This window comes from Anthonomus grandis, chromosome 4 (assembly GCF_022605725.1).
Source record: "Anthonomus grandis grandis chromosome 4, icAntGran1.3, whole genome shotgun sequence".
In the NCBI taxonomy this organism is placed as follows: Eukaryota; Metazoa; Arthropoda; class Insecta; order Coleoptera; family Curculionidae; genus Anthonomus; species Anthonomus grandis.
The window spans coordinates 9347375-9368546 of record NC_065549.1 but is presented as its reverse complement, the minus strand read 5'-3'; the positions used below and the strand labels follow the sequence as shown (position 1 = coordinate 9368546).

The 21172-nt window shown below is 28.5% G+C and overlaps 1 long non-coding RNA gene across 1 annotated transcript; it reads left to right on the top strand.

The window, feature by feature from the left end:
* The first annotated feature begins 11930 nt into the window (after positions 1 to 11930).
* On the top strand, positions 11931 to 20971 carry LOC126735168 (uncharacterized). Its single transcript, XR_007660340.1, has 3 exons — positions 11931 to 12054; positions 14310 to 14395; positions 20829 to 20971. It is a non-coding gene; the product is annotated as an uncharacterized LOC126735168 (long non-coding RNA).
* The last annotated feature ends 201 nt before the right edge of the window (positions 20972 to 21172 follow it).

Sequence of the window (21172 nt, the reverse complement as noted above, 5' to 3'; positions counted from 1 at the left end):
CAGTGCAAAAGTAGGAGTAAAAAAGTCGAGGGAGAAATAATCATAGGCTGTCATAGAATAAATACAAGAAATAAAAGATGCGAACGACTGCTGCAATTCCTCTATATATAACCTCTATATTATAAATATATTTTTTTTAAATCTGCTAGTAAATCGGTATTACTAAAAACGTATCGAGTGGAAAAGAAATAATACCGTCAGTGTATTTAATAAGTGTTCAGAGGTATAGAGGTTCAAGTATCCATTAAGTTGTCAGAGGAAAAGTGGTAATAAATATTAGGAAAAAAGGAGTTAAGCTAGTAAAAAAGAAGAGTCTAAGAAAATTAATCAGATCAGAGAATTATCTTTAGAAAATCTTTTTTAATACACAGAATATTTTGAACAAATTCCAAGTTTCGGTAACCATAACCTGGAGGAAACAAATAACCAAATAGTAAACATCCTAAAGAAGGCTGAAGAAGTATCATCATAAGCACAGTTAAACTTCCAATAATAAAATCAGTAGACAAGAAAGCTTATTAAAAGATGAAGACAAACGGAACAAATATTTGAATGAGGTAATTAATATTTTAATGATAGTCATGTGCTATAAGATTATGTATTAGATTATGAAACTTTTATAAAATTTATTAATTTCATTGACAAGCTTACTAATGTTTCTATTCTGCGAGATACTTGATTATAAATTTAAAGGTTTTCAACTTTTGGTGATGTATTTCAGGTGAGAAAGCTTACATGAACTTAAATTATTCTATTTTAACATTTTTAAATAATTTTCTGAAATTTATATTATTGGTTTTGTGTATTATAATTTTATTCAAATTAAACGAAAAAATGGATCTGTTTTGCACTTCTTCCAGGCTTGGAGAAGGGGGAGAGAAAAATTCATGGTAGAAACAGTGAAGAAGAAAGGAGAGTTTAAGGGTTATTAGGAGCTTTGTCAGTTCGCAAGTCCTTCATAAACTCTATATTTTTGAAGTAAAGATGATTGTCGTGTGCTATTAAGTTATTCATAATATTAGTACATTTTTATATAATTCAATTTTCTCTTTAAAAAAAAGACTTTATTTTTTATTTTAAAGAAAACTTTGTTTAACAAATAAACAATTTAAAATTTTCATTCTTACCTTGATTATCATAGTAACTTTAGAATAAATTACAAATTTTCCTCACAATATCCGAATTTTTTTGCAAAAACTACTTTTTCATTATAAATTATCTTTTAATTGGATTTAATAAAAACAAATACCTGAATGATACCGTTCATATTCATGAAGGATGTCCTTTTAGTATGAGAAGCCTATATGATACCCATTAAGAAGAAACTTAGCAAAAAATACCTTTTAAGGTGAATAAATAGAAGAAAAAAATTAAGCAGACAGGTATACGTGTACATCAATAATTCTTGGCCGATAGTTTCCGTTAGGACGACACACAATGGCCTGTCAAATAGACGTGATCCTGCGGATGCACTTTGGCGGTGATCAATCAAGGTCTCAATCAGCGTAAATAGCTCAACGGGGAGCGTAATTGGCCCATCGATCACAGAGCGCGCCACTGCAGACAACACGCCGACGATATTACTGCATAAATCTCACTTTTCTGTTCTGCGGTCAAGCACTATATGCTGAAATATCGCTTTGTGGACAAAATGTTACCCACGGTTTATTGCTTTTTTTCTTTCTCGCTTTTTTTGGGGATTTTTAATCTCAAACTTGTCTTGCTGTTTAATTAATGGATACAAGAGGAATTTGAGCATTCGTGCAATGTACTAGGGGAAGAAATAAGGGGCAAAGTAAGTACTGGTTTAAATAAAATTATGAAGGCTAAGTTCATAGCATAATCCTCACGAAACTTGAACAGATCTAATTTTGATAACATATATCTGAACGAAATCGCCTTTATTAAATTTTGCGATAAAACGAAATATTTAAAACTCATCATTGACAAAAATCTTAAATGGACAGAACATAAAGATTTTATAGTAACAAGACTAAGAAAATTTGTATACAAGTTTTATATTTTAAGAAAAATTTTATTAGAAAAACGGTGTGTAGTCTAGTGGAATCAAAATCTAGTTATATAATTATAGCTTTGTTGGGAAACATATAAAACAATCTTAAAATCTTCACAAACCATTCAAAATTATATTTTTAAGGTAACTTATAAAAAAATTAAGTATCCAATAAATCAAACATGTAATAGTAACATTAATAATATTCAACAGTTTTATATTATCTCAACTTGTACATTTATGTATAGAAAAGAAAAAACAGATATATATGTTGATCATTGTCATAATACAAGATATAAAATAAACAACCATGTAATTTTTACATCTTAAATATATAACTTGCTTAACTCCTTAAGTTTCTTAATCTGTTGCTCTATGAAATTGATGGCATTAATAAAATAAAACAATTCAATAAGAAAAAATGCATGATCTTTATTTTTGAAAATATTTAAAAAATTGAGGCAATTATGGGATAGCCTAATATTAATTATTATAAGATTTTTGTTTTATTGTTGCTTATCGATATTTGTACATATATATATTATTTATTAAAACATATTAGTTAAATTAGCTAAACTTGGTTCATAATTAGCTTTATTTTTGTATTAGATAATGTTTTAGGATAAAATACAAGACCTAGTAAACCTTGTGAAATATAAAAATTGGTAATATATTTGATTTGGTTTGTTACCTGTATGGTGTTAAAGCAAGATGTAATTTTTAGTAATAATTCATCTGAACTGAGACCTGATTTAAAACTTAATTTTTATAATTTAGTATTTGATTTAGAGCGTTTTTTTGAAATATTGAATTTTTAATCAAGGATCAATTTTTTTTTATGAATTAGGTAATTTTTTTAGGAGAGAAATAAAAAAATTGCCAAAAACTTATTTAATTTTTTTTAATTAGACATGAATTTTTTTTTAAATCAATCTGAGGTGAAATGTCAAAAATAATTGCCAAAAAAACAATAATAAAAATTTGATTTGTTTTATTACTTAAGAAAACAAGTCATGAGCACAGGAATTTGTGGTTAAATAAATCACGTTTTAGATAATTGCTTTTTGGGTAAACTTTGCAGGAAAAATCAAAAAGGTGCCAATAAATCATGTCATGTAATCACCTTTTTTAAAACATTTTTTTTCTTAGAATTAATTTTAAATAAAACATTTTAAAATTCAAAATTTTCCAAAAAAAAACCTAATATATATAAATTATATTATAAAATAATTTTATAATATATAAAATTTGATAAAAATGAACCGACTGGATATTGTCAAACGAATGCTACCCTAATAGTTCTCATTTTACGTTAAAATTTTGACTATAAAAAATATTTCTTATTTTTTTAATTATTTATTATTTATATTTATTATATTATTATTTACTATTTATTTAAAATAAAAAGTCGACGTCAATATATAGCCTCAATATGTCAAACCACTTACTAATAATATGCAAAATAAAACCACACAACAAAAACCTCTTTACTTGAAGTACAAAAGCTTTTGCCAGTTTAACCTTTAATATTTATGCAACGCTTTTTAATCAATATCATTTAGTAGCATTTTTCACACCTCCGATGTTAACTATAAACCTAAATTACTTAATACCTACCTTGCTTATACTCGTTGACGCTTATCCAACAAATTAAGAACTTAATGTACCTTAAAAACAAAGCACTTTATAAATCAAAAAAACCAAAAACTCTTAATGATTGATTTCTAAATAGGGAAGTCTTTGTCTCCAAGAAAAAATGCATGTAGATCATTTAGTTAAATGGATTATGCATTTCGGCATATGTTTTGTATCTGAGGATGGCTGTTTACACAGCCGAAATGCATAATCCATTTAACTAAATGATCTAGATGGATTTTTTCTTGGAGATAAAGACTTCCCCATTTAGAAATCTATATATACACATTCTCCAACAAAATATGGACTTCTATTCAACTCTTAATGATTGCGCTGCGTATAAAGTATTAGGGAACCAGATTACAATTGCAGTGGAAACTGATCCAGATAGCTTAATTTCTTACCAGCAAAATAAAGAAAGAACTGCAAGTGACTTTAATTTCTCTTTAGTTAACATCGATAACATTAAAAAAATATTAATCTCCATAAAATCTAAGAAAATTGGTACTGATGGTATTGGAATTAAAATGTTCAACTACTTTTGTCCAAATATATTGCCAATAATTCTACACTTAGTTAATTTCTGTATTGAAACACATGTTACCTGACCTATGAAAAAGTTTGTTTTTACTCTCGATTCCAAAACCATCAAATCCTGAAGAACTCAAGTATCTTTTGTTCATAAGCATTCTGCCAACCATGATAATGATCGTAGAGAGGGTTTTGAGCTTTCAAACACGTAGTTATGCCGAAGCACACCATACATTTTCACCTATACAGTCAGGATTCAGCCAAGGTCATAGCTGTACTACTGCCCTTCTTACCTTAAGTCACAGATGATATTCTGGAGGCTGCTGATCATGGTAAGCTTACTATGATTGTCTATTCAAAGCCTTTGACCAGCTTAATCAAGGGTTACTTTTAGCAACTCTGGAATATTTAACGTTCAGCGCTGATGATTGTCTTTTGATGGGTAGATATCTTTCGGGATGGCCACAGTCTGTAAAACTCAATAAAATGGGAAGAATCTAATACAATGTATAATCTTAATGAGCTTCTACAAGGGTTAATCCTTAACCTCTTCTTTTCACCCTATACACTTCATATCTGTGTACTTACTTGCACTTGTATTTATCTTTATGCTGATGACTTACAATTTATCTTTCGTTTTTACTTAAAGAAATCTTGGAAGCTAATAATAAGATGAACGAAGATATCAAATTTTAGTGCTTCTGAAAAGCATCCAAGGTCCGAAAAAATATCAGGTTATCCTATTCGGGCGTACTTATAGAAAATTTAAGCAGTAAATTAAATCAGCTTAATATTGTTATGGATACAGAAAAAGTTGAACATGCCAATATTTATTTTAGTGAAGACGTCCATTTTGGAAGTGGGGTGAATGGCTAATAAGAAAGATACTATCTTAAGTCTTTTCTGCGTAAAGTAAAATGTCAATCTTTTTTTAAAAATTATACATTTCCATGAGATAAAATATAATCATCAAACACAACATTTAGTTTCGCAATTCAGAACAGGTTTTGATTGTTTTTAATTATGAAACTAAATTTTGCCTCCGATAATAATGATGATATATCGCAACAAAATACATCGCTCTTAAAACAAGATTAGCATTTTATTTTGTGGAGAAAAGACTTTCTTTTAAGAAAGTATTTTCCAATGTTATTCCAATATTTCTAGGAACTTGAATTTGGATATAGATGTTGATTTGAGAATATCATCGCATATAAGTAACTGCATAAGAAAGGAAGTCGTTTACTAGAAATCAAACGCAAGTTTGGCGTAATTTAAATGTTGTAATATAATATATTAAAACTAGATGCGCACTCAATGTATACAAAAAGACTGTATTAGTTTAATGGGTGGTATAAGGAAATATGTATAATACTTGTTGTAACTGCAAAGATTAAAGAATTCGGATAGCTTTTGATGTATAAAAGAAGACTACCTCATAGTCTACTGTTATATAATAAAATAATTTTTAAGGCGCGATCAAGGTATTTGTATCAAAAATATTTTAGATTTAACGCACATATAATTAATTCCACCACCTCAGTATAACACACGATTTTATAAAATAATACTTAGTTACCAGATCTATAGCTATTTTAACAAGGTGTCAGATAACTTAAAGGGACCTACAAACCCAAAATTAAAAAAAAAAAGATCCCTGAAAATTTATACAGACAGTAATTAAAATTATCTTTGTATACAAAATTTAATTTCCAGTAACTAAGTTGTTATGCTTGGTTTAGCTTAATATCGGAAGCTAAACTTAAACTTTTTCAATTTTAAACCAAAATATTAATAAAAAGTTTCTATATTTTCGTAGTCAAATGTCGAGCGGAAAATGAAAGAGTATAGTTAATCAAGTTAAGTTAGTCTTTTCATATTTCTTTTGAAAACGTGTGCCACATACTTTTAGATTATGCATTATGCATAAGAAATATAATTAATTGCCAAAAACTATATAAATTAAATATTAAATTACGAATCATCCTTACTTCCGAGAAGAAACTTTTATATATATATATATATATATATATATATATATATATATATATTTGGTTTAAATAATCTATTTTTATGTAAAATACAATTTTCGTAGTTTTGACAAAAAAAAAACAATATTTCTGGAAAAGTTTATGATCATATAAGTTTCGACAAATGCGATTTCAACATTGTCCAAAATTCACAAATTTGGCTTTTTCATTACATTGACATCTATACTGCACAATTAAATTATAAAAGTGCACTAAAACTTACTTTTAAGTTTTTATTTAGCTTTTAAATTTGTTAGCTATTTTTTAACAAAAGCAAGAAAAATATTTTTTATAAAAAATTCTTAAATATTTTGCTTGTTGTATCTAGAAAAAAATTCTGTAATTTTTGACTCAAAAATAGATTAAAAAAATAGGTCTTTTTATATCTGTTTTTGGAACAAAAATGCAAGATAATTTGATTTTATAAAAAAATAGGTATTTTAGACATTTTGGAATAACTTCAACGTTTCAAGTGATTTGTGTCTAAAATGGTCAAATGCTGAAAAAAAAAATGTTTTTTGTTAATGTTTCGAATTATATTTAACTAATTTTCAGGATTCTACAGTAAATTTAGATAGTCGTCCCTTCACTTTCTTTTTTTCGCCTTGTATTTCTATTGTTTTGGCTGATTCTTGTTTCCAAGTCTAGCTTTTTTAATTTTTTTTCCTTTATTAAATAAAACCCTATAAAATGCATAATAACGTTTGCATACATAAATGTGAAATTATTTATTTTTTCAGCACCTGGAATTGTTTTTATTTCATATTAAAAAGAAAATTAAATAGAAACTATCCCAGATGAGTAGGCACTTTTACACTGATTTATCTTTCCTTAGGATTCTGGCGAAGAGGGAACACACGTAAAATTACGTTCAAAGAAACAAACAGTTCTCAAAATTGTAACTGACTTTCAAAGAAAAGAGACAAACAGTTCTCAGAATTGTAATTGACTCTAGAACTCTACTTTCAGACAAAAGGTTTACTGAAATAGAAAGTGACTTAGAAAATATAAGATCGGATATTGGCGGAGTTAGTGAGGTCAGAAGGCAAGGTGTCTTGGTCTTAAGACCCTAAAATCTTGTCATTTATTTTACTACTATGGAGAAGAACATGAGTCAGTGGGAGGTGTTAGGTTCTTCATAACCAAAAAGCTACTGGGAAGTCTTAGGATGGTCCGATAAATTTCCATCAGAGTAGTATATGCCTTTCTTAAAATAAACACCAGGTATGATTTAAAAGTTAATCAGGTTTATGTTCCAAGATTTTAGTCAACACAATGCAGAAAAATAACTAGTTCCTAAATCCTTTTTTTAGGGACTATAATTTCTTCATTTAAAAAAAAAATAAAATAAATGTATTTAATAATTTTATTGACATAAATTAAAAGCAATAAATTATCCCCAGACATCCGCTTAAGAATAATACTAAAATAAGTAAATCAGCTTATCAATAATCTGCTTATTGTGCTTCAGAATAGCCTATTTAGGCCTCAAATCCATTAATAACCAGTCTATTATACCATAATAAACATTTTCAAAATATAAACCAATTTAAAACAATTTTTATATTTTCTCCCCGAAACCCAATATCAAACCGCTTATTTCATCTGGACCCCGAAACGGGTTATTTTCATCCCCGTAAAATCCCTCAACGGGGCAATTTTCTATACAGCATCTTATACCCCGAAAAGAAAAAGGGTCCGACGTCTTATACCGAAACACGAAATTATCATTTTCGCCGGAGCCGTTATGAGTTTAATGACGTCATTCCGACCTTAATTGCAGTAAATGTCAAGTAATGGCTCATAACATTTTAATTATCTCCTTTCGACATAAATTATATAATTTACTGTGCTCCGCGCGGGGGTTTAGTGTTGTAAAAATGGATGAAAATGTTGCCGTTATACCTAAATTGAATCAGTATTCTTCCCTAAAGTTGTCGGATATATTATTAGATTTATGTTTTTTTTTTGGTAAATAGTGACAGATTTAGTTACTTTCAAGTGACGCTTTTAATTACTTTGGAAGTAAGTTTACAAAGTTTTATTTTTCGTTCTGTAAATGATATTAAACTACATAATATTCTATCGCAGATTAAAACTACAGCCACTGAAGTATATTATGCATCCTATTTATCCTACTCTACTTAACACATATTCTGTAATAACTATGTCATTACAGAATGTGTTTGTCCGACCACATTGTACCACTACTAAAAGGTAGTTCTATTGAAAATATCACGCAACTGCATTCTATGAAAAATTTTGGAAAAGGTACTATAAAGTCAGTATCTACAAGCTTAAGTCTGAGTTTTCGAAAGGTCATAGTTACTGTACGGCTCTCTTGAGTATCACAGATTATTTTTTGGGTCAGAAGGATAGCGGAAAGCTTAGTTTACTAGTCCTTAGCAAGGCATTTGATACGGCTATGTCATAGTTCTTTTACGTTATGCTGGTCTAACAAAAAATGCTGTACAACTATTATCTGAACATCTAGTCAAGCAGTTTTCAACAAAGCAAATTGTATTGTTTTCAATCTGTTACGAGCTACAGTTACTCCCAAAAGTATATGGACAAGTATTTTCAATAATATTCTTATATTATAATTATAATAAATAAAATCTGCAACCCAATAATAATTATGAATATTTTTTATATAATTACGATATATTTAGTATGAAAAAGATGTGCATAGTCAAACAGTATTGCAAATGTATATATATTAATAATTTTTTTTATACATATTTTATTAATTTTGTATGTATATACAAAATTAATAAAATATGCAATCTTTCAAAAGTATTTGGACAGTGTATAAATTCTTTTAATAAAAAGGTGAAATGTAAGTAAAAATCAGTATGCATCTTCGTTTACATTTAAGGCAACATGTCGAGTAGTATAGAAAAATATGCAATAACGTGCGCATTCATACACAAAAATGAAATCGAGAGAAATAACTATTGCTGAGCGTGAAGTTATAATCAATTTGTTTAAAAAGGGCCAACCTTATCGGAAAATAGCCGAAACTGTAAATAAATCATGCTCTACCATTGGATATATTGTGAAAAGTTTAAAGATAAAAATTTAGTGGGAATTAAACATCGATCTGGTCGTCCAAGGAAGCTGACTCTTCGTGATGAACACTTTACAATGAGAGAGATAAAAAAACACCTCTTTATTAGTGCCCCGAAAATTGTTTCGGAACTACAAAAAAGTTTAGGAAAAGAAGTTGGATCTGAGACAGTTAGGAGAGTTATAAGAAAAAATAATTTTCATGGCAGAATAGCGAGGAAGAAGCAACATGTTAGTAAAATCAACAGACAGAAACGTGTAGCTTTCGCAAAAAAATACATAAATGAGCCCCCTGAGTTTTGGAATCGCGTGGTTTTTTTGGATGAAATAAAAATAAACCTTTTCTTATCAGATGGCAAAAAAAATAGTGTGGCGTAAACCAGGCAATCTCAAAATATTTGTCCCACCGTGAAACATGGAAGGGGTTCCGTAATGTTTTGCAGCTAGTGGAGTAGGAAATATCTGCCCAATTGATGGAATTATGGACAAACACAAATATTTGGATATTTTAAAAACCAATTTACGCCAAAGTGCTTTGAACTTAGGTTTAGAAATTATGCTTTTCTTCAAGACAACGACCTAAAACATAAATCGGTAATAGTTAGATTGTGGCTAGTCTATAAAGTACCTAAAGTTTTGGATTTTCCCCCTCAATCACCGGACATTAATCCTATTGAAAACTTATGGCAGGCATTGAAATCTAAGGCTCTAGTACATAATATAAAAATAGGCAAGATCTAATTGACCAAGTTTTAAATGAATGGAATAAAATCTCTGTATATGTCACTAGTAAACTTGTTCAGACTTAGATGTGTCATAGAATCGAAGGGTTTTCCTCCTAAGTATTAATTTATAATTGTGTGGTATTTATTTTATTGTATATATTTAATTTTCTATTTGTCCAAATAATTTTGAGATATAAAATTCGTTCTAAAAATTTTAGTTATTAGTTTTTGTTTTTTTTTTAATAAATAATAGTATAGGATTGTTCAGTAGTATTTAAGAAATATTTAAGATTATTATCAGGTAGCATATGTTATTTATTATATTGTAAGGTAAGATTATTGTTAAAAATAAATTTTGTCGAAATACTTTTGGAGGTAACTGTATATTCCGCAGAGGTCCACATTTGGTCGACTTCTATTTAATTTATATGTATCTAAGCTGCCTGAAGCCTTTTTACCTTGTAAGTTAATTAAATAAGTAAATAACACCTTGTAAATAAACAAAATTACCGAGAAACTTAGGCTTTCCTATGGATCATGAACTTCGTAGTGTTGAATATGTTAATCAGCCTCTAAAGTATATTTCAGTTTAAAATTACTTTACCCGCAATGGCATATTATCAATAAAATTTAAAATTTTGTTATGCGATTCCTTGTTCCAATGTTATCACATTTGAACTACTGTGATATTGTTTACGCACTCTGTCTAACTAGAGCTGTATCGAGCCGAATACAGAAATTACAAAATTCTTGTGTTCGCTTTATATATGGTATTCGCAAATATCAACATGCCAGTCAAGCTTTTGTTCAATCAGGGTGGTTGTGTATGAGTAAGAGAAGATATTTATATGTAGTTTGCAATTTCATAATAATATATTGCTTAAAGTTTAGAAGTAAGTAAAGTATATGTATATTATTGATGATTTATGAATAAAGGAATAGGGAGTCAGTCACCGATAAATAATTAAAATAAACTCGGTTTTATGTTCGCATAAAAATGATATACTTTCGGTTTCTGGCCTCCGTATGCGAAAGCAGAAGTAGTTACGTTTATTTGAAGGTTTTAACATAGTACATTTTAATGAAATTATGGAATTTACGGTGTTCCGTAAATAAAAATCACTGCACCATTAGCTAGGCAGTTTGGGTATTTTCACCTAATTTGGGTAACAGTAAAGGTATGTACCCAATAAAATACCATAAAAAAAACTAAAGGTGCTTGAGCAAATTAAGACCCAACGATTTTGCACAAGATTTTTTACTTAGTAGAAAGGGTACGGTTTATAGAATATTTTAAAACAAAAAAAATTTTAGATTAACAATATTTTGACTAAAAAATCAAAAAAACATCATACTAAATGACATCATTTTTAAAACATGCGAAAACTCTCCAATACGTTAATTTTGCAAGAGGACATGAGGCAGTGCTGCCATACTGGACAGAAGTCCATAAAGTTTAGATAAAATTCGGCAGTTATTAACAGAGTTAATGGAAGGAATAAATTTCGATTTTCAATTGGAAAACTTACAAGTTGTAATTTAATTTTCTATTGTTCAATGTTTATATTTTAGCATGAAACATCTGTTTATATATTTTTTTTATTTAAAATATTTTCATCGTATCATAATTTTTAAAATTAATTGGTAGGGAGCTCTCATTTGATATATAAAATTTAAGAGTGTAAGGACTGGTATATGTTTAACCCAACTTAACCAAAACCAACCCAACCCAACTCAATCCGGCAACGCTGTAATGACTAGTTTAATTCTTCTAAATAAGTTGTATGTCAAATGTCAATAATTTGAGATTTATTTATACACGTCAAAAAAACGTTTCTAAATTAAAGGAGGCAATTTGGTAAATATCTTAAAAAAAGTGTTGTGTTTTTAATCATTATATTTTTTTAAAAGTAATAACACTCTAGTATACCTTTAATATTTGTGTCCAAAATAGAAACATGGAAAATCGTAGTCCATCTATAGCATAATTTTTTTTTGCTAAAAAATGGCTCATCCAAAAATATTTATGTCTTAACCAATAACATTTAAGGTAAGCTTCCTAAACATACCACAAAAAAATCTAAAAATCGTTGGGTCTTAAATTGCTCAATCACCAAAACTAAATTTATAATAATAGTAGTTATATTTTTCGGTGTGGGCATAGAATAAGATTCTATATACATGTGTGTACGTATCCATTACTTGGGATTATGGGTCCGGTAAAATTAAAGGTACGTGTAAAAACCGATTTCTTTTTTGAAAATTTATACAAAGAATATTGAATATGGTCAAAATATTAATAAAAAAATGGCGATGGTTGGCAAAAATACAAGACTCTTTTTCTACATATGTTAAATACGTAAATATTGCCGGCTTGCACAAGGTTTTTTAGCTCTTAATTTTTCTAAAATTAAAAAATATATATATTTGAGTAACGCTGAAACTTTGGGAACTAAAATTGTAAATCTATACGATTTTTTATCGCTTTGTACCGCTATAATTACATTTTTGAAATTTACACACGTGAAAAATAAAACAGACAACCTTATTGACAAAAATGGTAGTATCTTCAGTACGTCCCCAGTAGTATTTTTTTATTTTGTCTGGGACACTTTTTATTTGGATGGGTTGGCTGTGGACTCAATGTTAGATAATAAAAGCAAAATATAGTTTGTTTTTAGATCATTTTGTGAACAAAAACAGATTAATCAAGTATTAAAAAATAGGTATTATTTATTTAAATTATTTGATATTTTATGTAATTTAACATATTATAAGTATAAATTTTGTAAAAAAATACATAATTTAAGATATTTAATTGTTAATAGGTAAATAATAATAATTAGATTTAATGTAAATTACCTTATAAACTTATAGTCAAAACAATAAATAATTTTACTAGTAAAACATATATATGAATAACTAACCGTAACCATAAGAGCCTAAAGGTCCAAAATTATAATCTAATGATTAATCTACGAAATTAATTTCTAATTATTAATTATTGCTAACTGTTTTTCTAACATGTCTAAAAGAACTAATATGAATTTATTACAAAGTATAGAATAAAACTACAAAAGTAATGAACTAACCTACACCTTACCCTCTAATTTACTAATTTCAAAACTAATTATGTCCTACTACAACAATTAAGTTAAATGAATCAAATAACTTATAAACTATAAAATTAGGATTAACGAAATAATTAGTTACGTTAAAAAGATATATGTATATGTTTTTTAAATCGATGATGATACTCAGATTCCATGTATTTTAGGTGCGGTAGAAATAGAAATGTATAATGTATTTATCCAAGTTAAGAATCCAGGTAAAGGTATTCTTAGCATATGGCAGTAAAACACCTCTGAATATAATAGGTTCATTTGAAGCAGAAATACAAGTTGATCAAAATAAGAGTGTAGGAACATTTTATGTTATAAAAGGGCGGACAAAAATCTAATAAATGTATTTTTGAAGTATTTCTAGTACATACGTAAGAGGTATTTCCTTACAGCTCCTTTTTTAGGTTGTAATTCTTCAGTTATCGATTTAAATGGTGTAGATAGTTACTTAATTTCTAAACTGCTGCAGTAGTTTTAAATACCAAGCAAATTCAATGTATTTCTGCCGACGAATAAGTCCTCTTTACGGGTTCTAAATTTTTTCTGGAATTATCTTAGTTAGAAAATGGAATCATAAGTATTCATCAAAATTTGGTCTGATGAACAGTTAATAATCATTTAATATTTTTTTCTCCTACCTACCAAGTAGAACCAATTTACTGAAATCAATCTTTTAAAGAAATATATTGGTTCCATTAGATTTGAAAATAAACCCAAGTAATTTGGAAGTAGCACTTGACTCTCTGGAATAATCAATAGTTTTATTTTATTTAATTTATAATAACTTTTTAGCTTTAGCTTTTTCTCCACAAATTTAGTCTTGGATTGGAGGTGATGACTAAGCAGTAAAAAAAGGACAAGCCTTCATAATTTTGAGATGAAGACTCTTTTAGAAATATGCATTTAATTTTTATATAAAAAAAACTATTTTAACCAGAAGGACTTTACAGGCTTGCAACAATGTGGTAAAATATAGGGAAACATTATGGGCTAAATAAATTCAATAAAAATTATTTAAATAAGTGGGAGATAATAAGGGCTAATAGTTAGAGGTATGGCTTATACATGAGCACAAAGAAAATTCTCAGTAGTACACTTTATATTAATAAAATAGTAATAAGAGAGTGTCTGGATAACTCCATGTTAAATGAAGGTTTTCTATTTTTATTTTTTTGTTTTATAGGCATGCAAGTTGATCCTGAAGAATATGCAAAAGTGACAGCCTACTTTTCAGATATTACAATATTGGCAGTTTTAACCTCTTTTCAGGTAAGAAATACCTGCATTTATGTATAAAGTACATATGCAGGCGATTAAAGAATTTATTTGACGTTATAGCAGTAAGTGTTTCGAATGATAATTTTTTATTTATTTTTCAAGAAATTATTTGAAACTAATGAAAGAATCAGATTTTAAATAAAAATGTAATTTTTAAAAAATGGGTTTAACAGTCGTATCAAATTGATCTCTAATACATGACATATACACCTACTATAGATTTATCTATTAGAAAAACTATTGCCTAGTAACTCTAAAATACCCAAGAAAATAAAAATAAGGATCCCAACGCTAGATTTTGCTAAAAACAATTTATTACATCCGTTTATTGCTGTACGTATTTACTCCCTGCAACAGACTTCATATCAATAAAGATGAAAAATACCCACTCACACTATTCTATAAATATAAGAGGCGAACAGGGGCGAAAAGAAAGCCCTCTATTCCTAAAATAACACTCAAAAGCATTTTTCAGCTCGGAAAGATCGTTACTTTGATAACTACCGTTTTATTTTCTAACATAACGTTTATTTTTCGCAGGTTATTGCCACTACAGTTATTATTTTAGTTGCCGAAATGTTTTAACACCGTCTAACGGAACCGACCCCCTTATGCCTCGAGATTTTTATTATTTTAAAAGGCATATTTAGCAGGCTAAAAACCTTGACATAGTAATGAAATTGTAAATAAAGCATAAGGCATCCTATAGTTGGCAACAATGCGAAATAAAGACGTTTAGATGAAATTTACGAAGAGCATAAAGACGTCCTAGAGCGGTAATATCGTTGGTACTTTATATTTGGCCAGCGGCATATAATGCGAGTTTGTTTTACTAAGGCAATTTTTGTTTTAAATAAGTTTGATTTTTTTTGGAAATATTAAGAAATTTTTGAAAGTTTGTAGAAAGCATATAAAAAGAATTTTCTGTGATTCGTTTATATGGAGGAAAGGATTCAAGTTTACTAATTTATGTCGTTTCGCAGATGACCCATTTCTATTAAAAGGAAAAATTAAAGATGCAGTAAAAAGGGGAAATATAATATCCACAAATTTCTCATTTTAATTTGGCATAATTGGTCTCTTGATTTACCTCGAAAAATTTGAAGCAGTGTAACTTAAAATTTGCAGATAACATGATTTCTTCCCCCAAAGCGCTCTTAACAATTGAATTTAACATAAAAACCGAAAACAAATCAAAACGAATTCTAACACAATGTTTTTAAGTTTAACTGTAGAGTATTAAGTGAAATGCAATTTTTATAAGCCGGTTAATATTAGAGATATGGTTATGAAATATGTTCATGCAGATATTCACATTATGTTGGCATATCGCATCTTTATATTCTTAAAGATTAACGGGCTACTTATTCTATAAAAACGAATTATGCGCTACCTGGATGAACCTTAGCATTTACGAATCTATTTTTCATATGATAATAACAAATGGCTTTATTCATTTATCAATAAAGTAAACTTTGTATAAAGCTAAAAAACACAAATGGGTGGCGATATCCAACTAAAGCTGCTCATAAATATCATGGTTTCATTTTATTAATAAAGTCTAAATCGTCCGAAAATAGTATTTTTCGGGTTAAGTCGGTTTAATTATACAAGAAAAATATCACTTTATTCCTATCCTCTTCTAATTTTCAAACTGAGAGAGGGATATGTAAATGAGAATTGAAATGTTTCCCTTATTTTATATACCATGGCTTTATTTTATTAAGAGAGTCTAAGTCGTCTGAAAATTGTATTTTTCGGGCTTAGTTGGTCCAATTATACAAGAAAAATATCACTTTATTCTTATCCTCTTTTAATTTTCAAAGTGAGACAGGATATTTTTTTATAAAAAGTTAACTGTTAGATTTTCCATTTAATTCGGAAAAAAAAGTTACTCCTGCAAAATTTTGATTTAAGGCACTATTTTTAAAATATCTTAGTTTAATTGTACAGAAACGCCAGTTTAAATGCTGCAAAAACTTAAAAAAAAAAGAAAATTAAGCTTGAATCTTAAATTAAACCGGTCAAATGAAATAATGACTTAAAGTAACTTTTGATCATCTTTTATATTCAACTTTTTTACAAATCCAAGCCCGGTTTCCTTTTTTTTATAAATTTTAGCATTAACATTTTAGCAGGTATTTCTGAACAATTAAATTGACATATTTTAGGCGAGAATATTCCAATAGATCCGTGTTTGGATTGACTGATAATGCAGTTTTTCTGGCGTAAAGTGTTTAATTATACCTAAAAGATATCACTTTATTCCCATCCTCTGCTAATTAACGGACTGAGATAAGGATATGTAAATGAGAATTGAACTTTTTCTCCTATTTTCCATATCATGGTTTCATTTTATTCATATTGTCTGCAGTCTTATTAATATTGTTTAGTTGGTCTAATTATAAAAGAAAAATTTCACTTTATTTCTATCCTTTTCTAGTTTTTTAATTGAGTTTACGAAACCATATACTATGCAGCAATCAAAAATTTTCATAATCATTTTTTTTTGTTAAAATTATACGATTAATCAAATGCTTCTATTACGCCAGGGCAGTTAGCAAAAATAGGAGAATTGCAATCAAGCTGAATTTTTTACAGGTGCTAGTACTACGTGCTACATCAAAAGTACTTTGTAAAAAAAAGTTACATCTTCTCGGAGGCTTGCTTTTTCCGCCATGTTAAATTAAAGATGGCGGCTGGTGCTATTCTTAAAAAAATCGTAACTTTCTTATTTCTTACCAGATTTTCGTCAAGTAAAAAACATTATCTTTATTTTTAACTAGAGAATAAGACAAAAATATAAAACTACTTTGACAGGTCATATTTCTGCCAAAATAAGAAAATAAAAAAATCGAAAAGCTTTTCTTCAACTTTAAGCCAACCGTACTCTTTACCAAAGAAAGTTAAAATATGTGGAGTCTTTTATGCGTTTTTGTTTTAATTTTAAAACAGTCGCCAAATTTATGATAGGTACTTTAGGAGATAGAGTTAAAAAGCGCTTACAAAATACCAAAAAAAAAAATAATAAAATTTATGCAGGATGTAACTTTACTTCTTGTTTGATTTATGTACCAAAATATTTTGTAACAAATACACAAAAAACAAAAATATGTTTATAACAAAAACAGTTTGGTTTTAACGTTTTAACTTATAAAAGAAATATAAACATTTAAAAAAAAAAAAAAAACATTGTTGTTCTTAATAATAAGGAACATTATATATTGGTAGATATTCTTTTTTAGAAAAACGTTTGCCTAACAATAATATATAACTATTTATCGTTAAAAGTTATAACGACTTATTTGGTTACATTTTACTTAAACTTCATCATCTATTTCCACTTTATCCAAATCAATTCTGGGTGCATTCATACAAGCTAAATTGCATTTTTTATATAAAATGTCGCATTTTCGATTACACGAAGCACAAATACAGTTTGCTGTGCATAGATCTTTGCATTTGCAAAAAAAGTAGCCATTAGGTGTTCGGGCCCCAGGGGTTTTGTGTATATTACTGGAAAAAGCTCATTGCCATTGGAAAACCACCCCCACTCAAGTGGGTCCAACTCGTTTCCTCTCCAGCTTTGTAACTGTAAATACACTCTAAATACATGTTGCTTACAGGAGTTTTCTGTAGGAGGAAGATTTGCCAAATCAAAATTAGATCCTAAACCTTGTGTAGAGGTGATTTGTTGATAGCAACGAAGTCTTGACTGATTAAGATTTTAACAGTTTTGGACGGGAAAAAATTTTAATATAAGTTTTTGTCCAACTTCACTTAGGACAGTCTTATTCATATAAGGGGCATTAAAACTTTTGATAAAATCATACATTTCAGGATTATTTTTTAATACGTCAAATATTCTTTTTTTGCCCATTTTATATGGATACGAGATAGTATCACATCCTGTAAATGCATGAATGAATAAAAGGTTTTCACGGATCTGTTCTGAGAGCAAAGTTTAAATTTTAAAAATATTTAGAAATTTATCAAGAGCTTTACTCGTGCTGGGTGCCCAAACATATAGCTGGTGGTTAGACTTATTTGCTAAGGAAATTAAAATTACAATTAGATCTGTATCATTATCAAAGACTACTACATCTTGCGATTGATATTCTGTTATTGCGGTTAAGGCAAGAACTCTGTCACAATCAGATTTCGTATGTGTGACTTGTATACCCTTTTCTTTCAACTTCTCGGCTAGGCAAGAAATAAACCTTTCTTTGCTCGAAGAATTTGATAGGAAGTCTGCTTGCGAGAAGACCAGCGATGTGTTTTCCTGAAACTCAACCCTAGGCGTAATTTTTGATTGACGTCTACAATGTTCCTCCTCCTTGGTGGACTTTTCACTAATAGATTGGGCGGCAGGAGCGGTGCGGCAAAAAGGCGATAATTTATTTATCGTACAGTTTAAGTTTTCCTATTACTTACTTTGTATTTTGCTATAGTTTTTTGCCACCTCAATTTTTGGAGAAAAATTTTGAGCCCGTAAAATAAGATGATAAAAGAAAAGTGTACATTTTTTTTTAAACTTTTTTTAACAGAAATATAACATGTCAAAATAGTTTTATATTTTTATTTTATTCTTTAGTGAGAAGCAAATATAATGATTTTTACTTGACAAAAATCGGTTAATAAATAAGAAAGTTACGATATTTTAAAAAATAGTACCATCCGCCATCTTTAATTCAACATGGCAGAAAAAGCAAGCCTCCTAGAAGGTGTAACTTTTTTTTACAAAGTACTATTGATGGGTACTACCATGTGTGAAAAATTCGGCTTGATTGCAAAAACTTCTCCTAAAGGCCATTTTTTGACCTAACTGCCCTGGCATATATTAGAAGCTTCTATTTTTCGGAGGAAATTGAAGAAAAATCAACTTTTTTTTTACGGAGAAAATAATTTTTTTATTATGGAATAAGCAACGTAAAAGATATATTGTTGTGATGAATTCATAATTAGTTATATTAATTTAGAAAATACTCTCAAACTTTTAATTATAAAAAAAAATAGATTTATATACGTATTTCGAAAAAATTTGAAATTAAAACTTTAGTAATATCATTCCAATAATTCTTAAATTCAATTAATACAAGTATAACAGATTTTTTAAATACCCAGGAGCTGAGGTTTTATCTATTGACCTCTGAACTCGTATCTTCTTTTTAATATCGTACCTCACTTTTCTATTTTTTAATTGAAAAGAACGAAAAACCTATTTATTGAAAAAGAAAACTGTACCTTATGCCACCGTTATGAAAGTAAATAAAAGAAAATTAAATTAAATTATAAAATGGCTTATCTTTTTTGCATCTCTTTGATTTTTTTTAAAAACACTCAATCAAAGATTTTTTTCATTAACACTTGTTTCACATTGATGTACTGTTTTGAGTAGCAAAGAAAATGAAAATATGACTTTTTTATATTAAAAGGTGTGATACCGATATACATGAATAAAATATACTTCCAATATTAAATTATTATTAAGAATGTTCTGTTCTACCTCTCTCTTTAGGAAAAGAAGTAAAGTGAATAATTCTTTTTTCGTATTTTTTTCAATAATTGAGCGTATGAGAGAGTAAGTTGATATTTACTGAAATTGTAACGTGATATCCAACAAAACAGGTAACTAAGAAATCCCTATAAGCTTTACAATTTGTTTAAGCAACGAGATATATATTTTTTTAATTAAATGTATTAAAATCTCAATTTTTTATGGCAAACGAAGAATTTTTTACACAGTTAAAAAAAACGTCACTGACGATGACTTAATAGAAAGTATAACTTTTATCATGAATACTACACCTAACCCTCCCCCAAAAAAAAATCATTTTTTAGCCATTAAACACACTACTCATAACCTCAAAAAAAACCCGTACTCGTCAGCTTAACACGCCGCTCTGATGTATATTTGGCGGCATATCCACTTACGGATTCTTTTTGATCTCGAAATTAAATTTGCGCCAAAGATACTGTTTGTCAGTTTGTCGGTGGTATTTGTTCGCTGCAGTCACGGGTCAAACAAGCTGCATGATGGAAAGCACTTTCGACGCACAGTTTTATTTTAAATTTATATAAAAACCCTTTATTAGCTTTGAAGTTTTGCTATGAAAGTTAATTGTATACACATAAGTTATGCATGTTTTATATAAAAAAATTACATATATATTAAGTAGCATAACATACAAGAATCTAAAAATGATATATCTTTTAAGAAAAACTATTATTTAATATATCTCCCAGCAACAAGTTAATTTTCGCTATTTGAGAAAAAATGCATCAAATACTGGTTAAAAATGCATAACTTAAATGGACACGATCTTTTATTAGGTTTTTTTTACAAATTTTGTAAAGGTTTTTAATTCCCTTCTTTAAAAATGATTATATTTAACATTCGATTCGTGCATTTTGTTGTTTCCAGAAACTGCTGTCAGCAACACACACTCACAGAGAGGGGTCTGACAGGATGAAAGGGTAATACAGTTATTCTCGGGTGCAACGGATTCTATTTCCCTAAAGTGGGCCTTCCGCCTCCATTTTGCGACTCCGTGTGTTAGATGCAGATGTACACCTCTAAGTTGCCTGTGAAAGTTATGCCTCGTAATATTCGCTGATTTTGATCGGTTTCCAGCCTAGAAGTTACAATAGTAAATTGGCGAATGCATAATATTCATGGATATGAATATATTTTATTCCTCGTATTAATAACTATTTGTTTTTTATAATTCGGTTTTAATATGTCCCAAGAAAACGCCTCCAAAATAA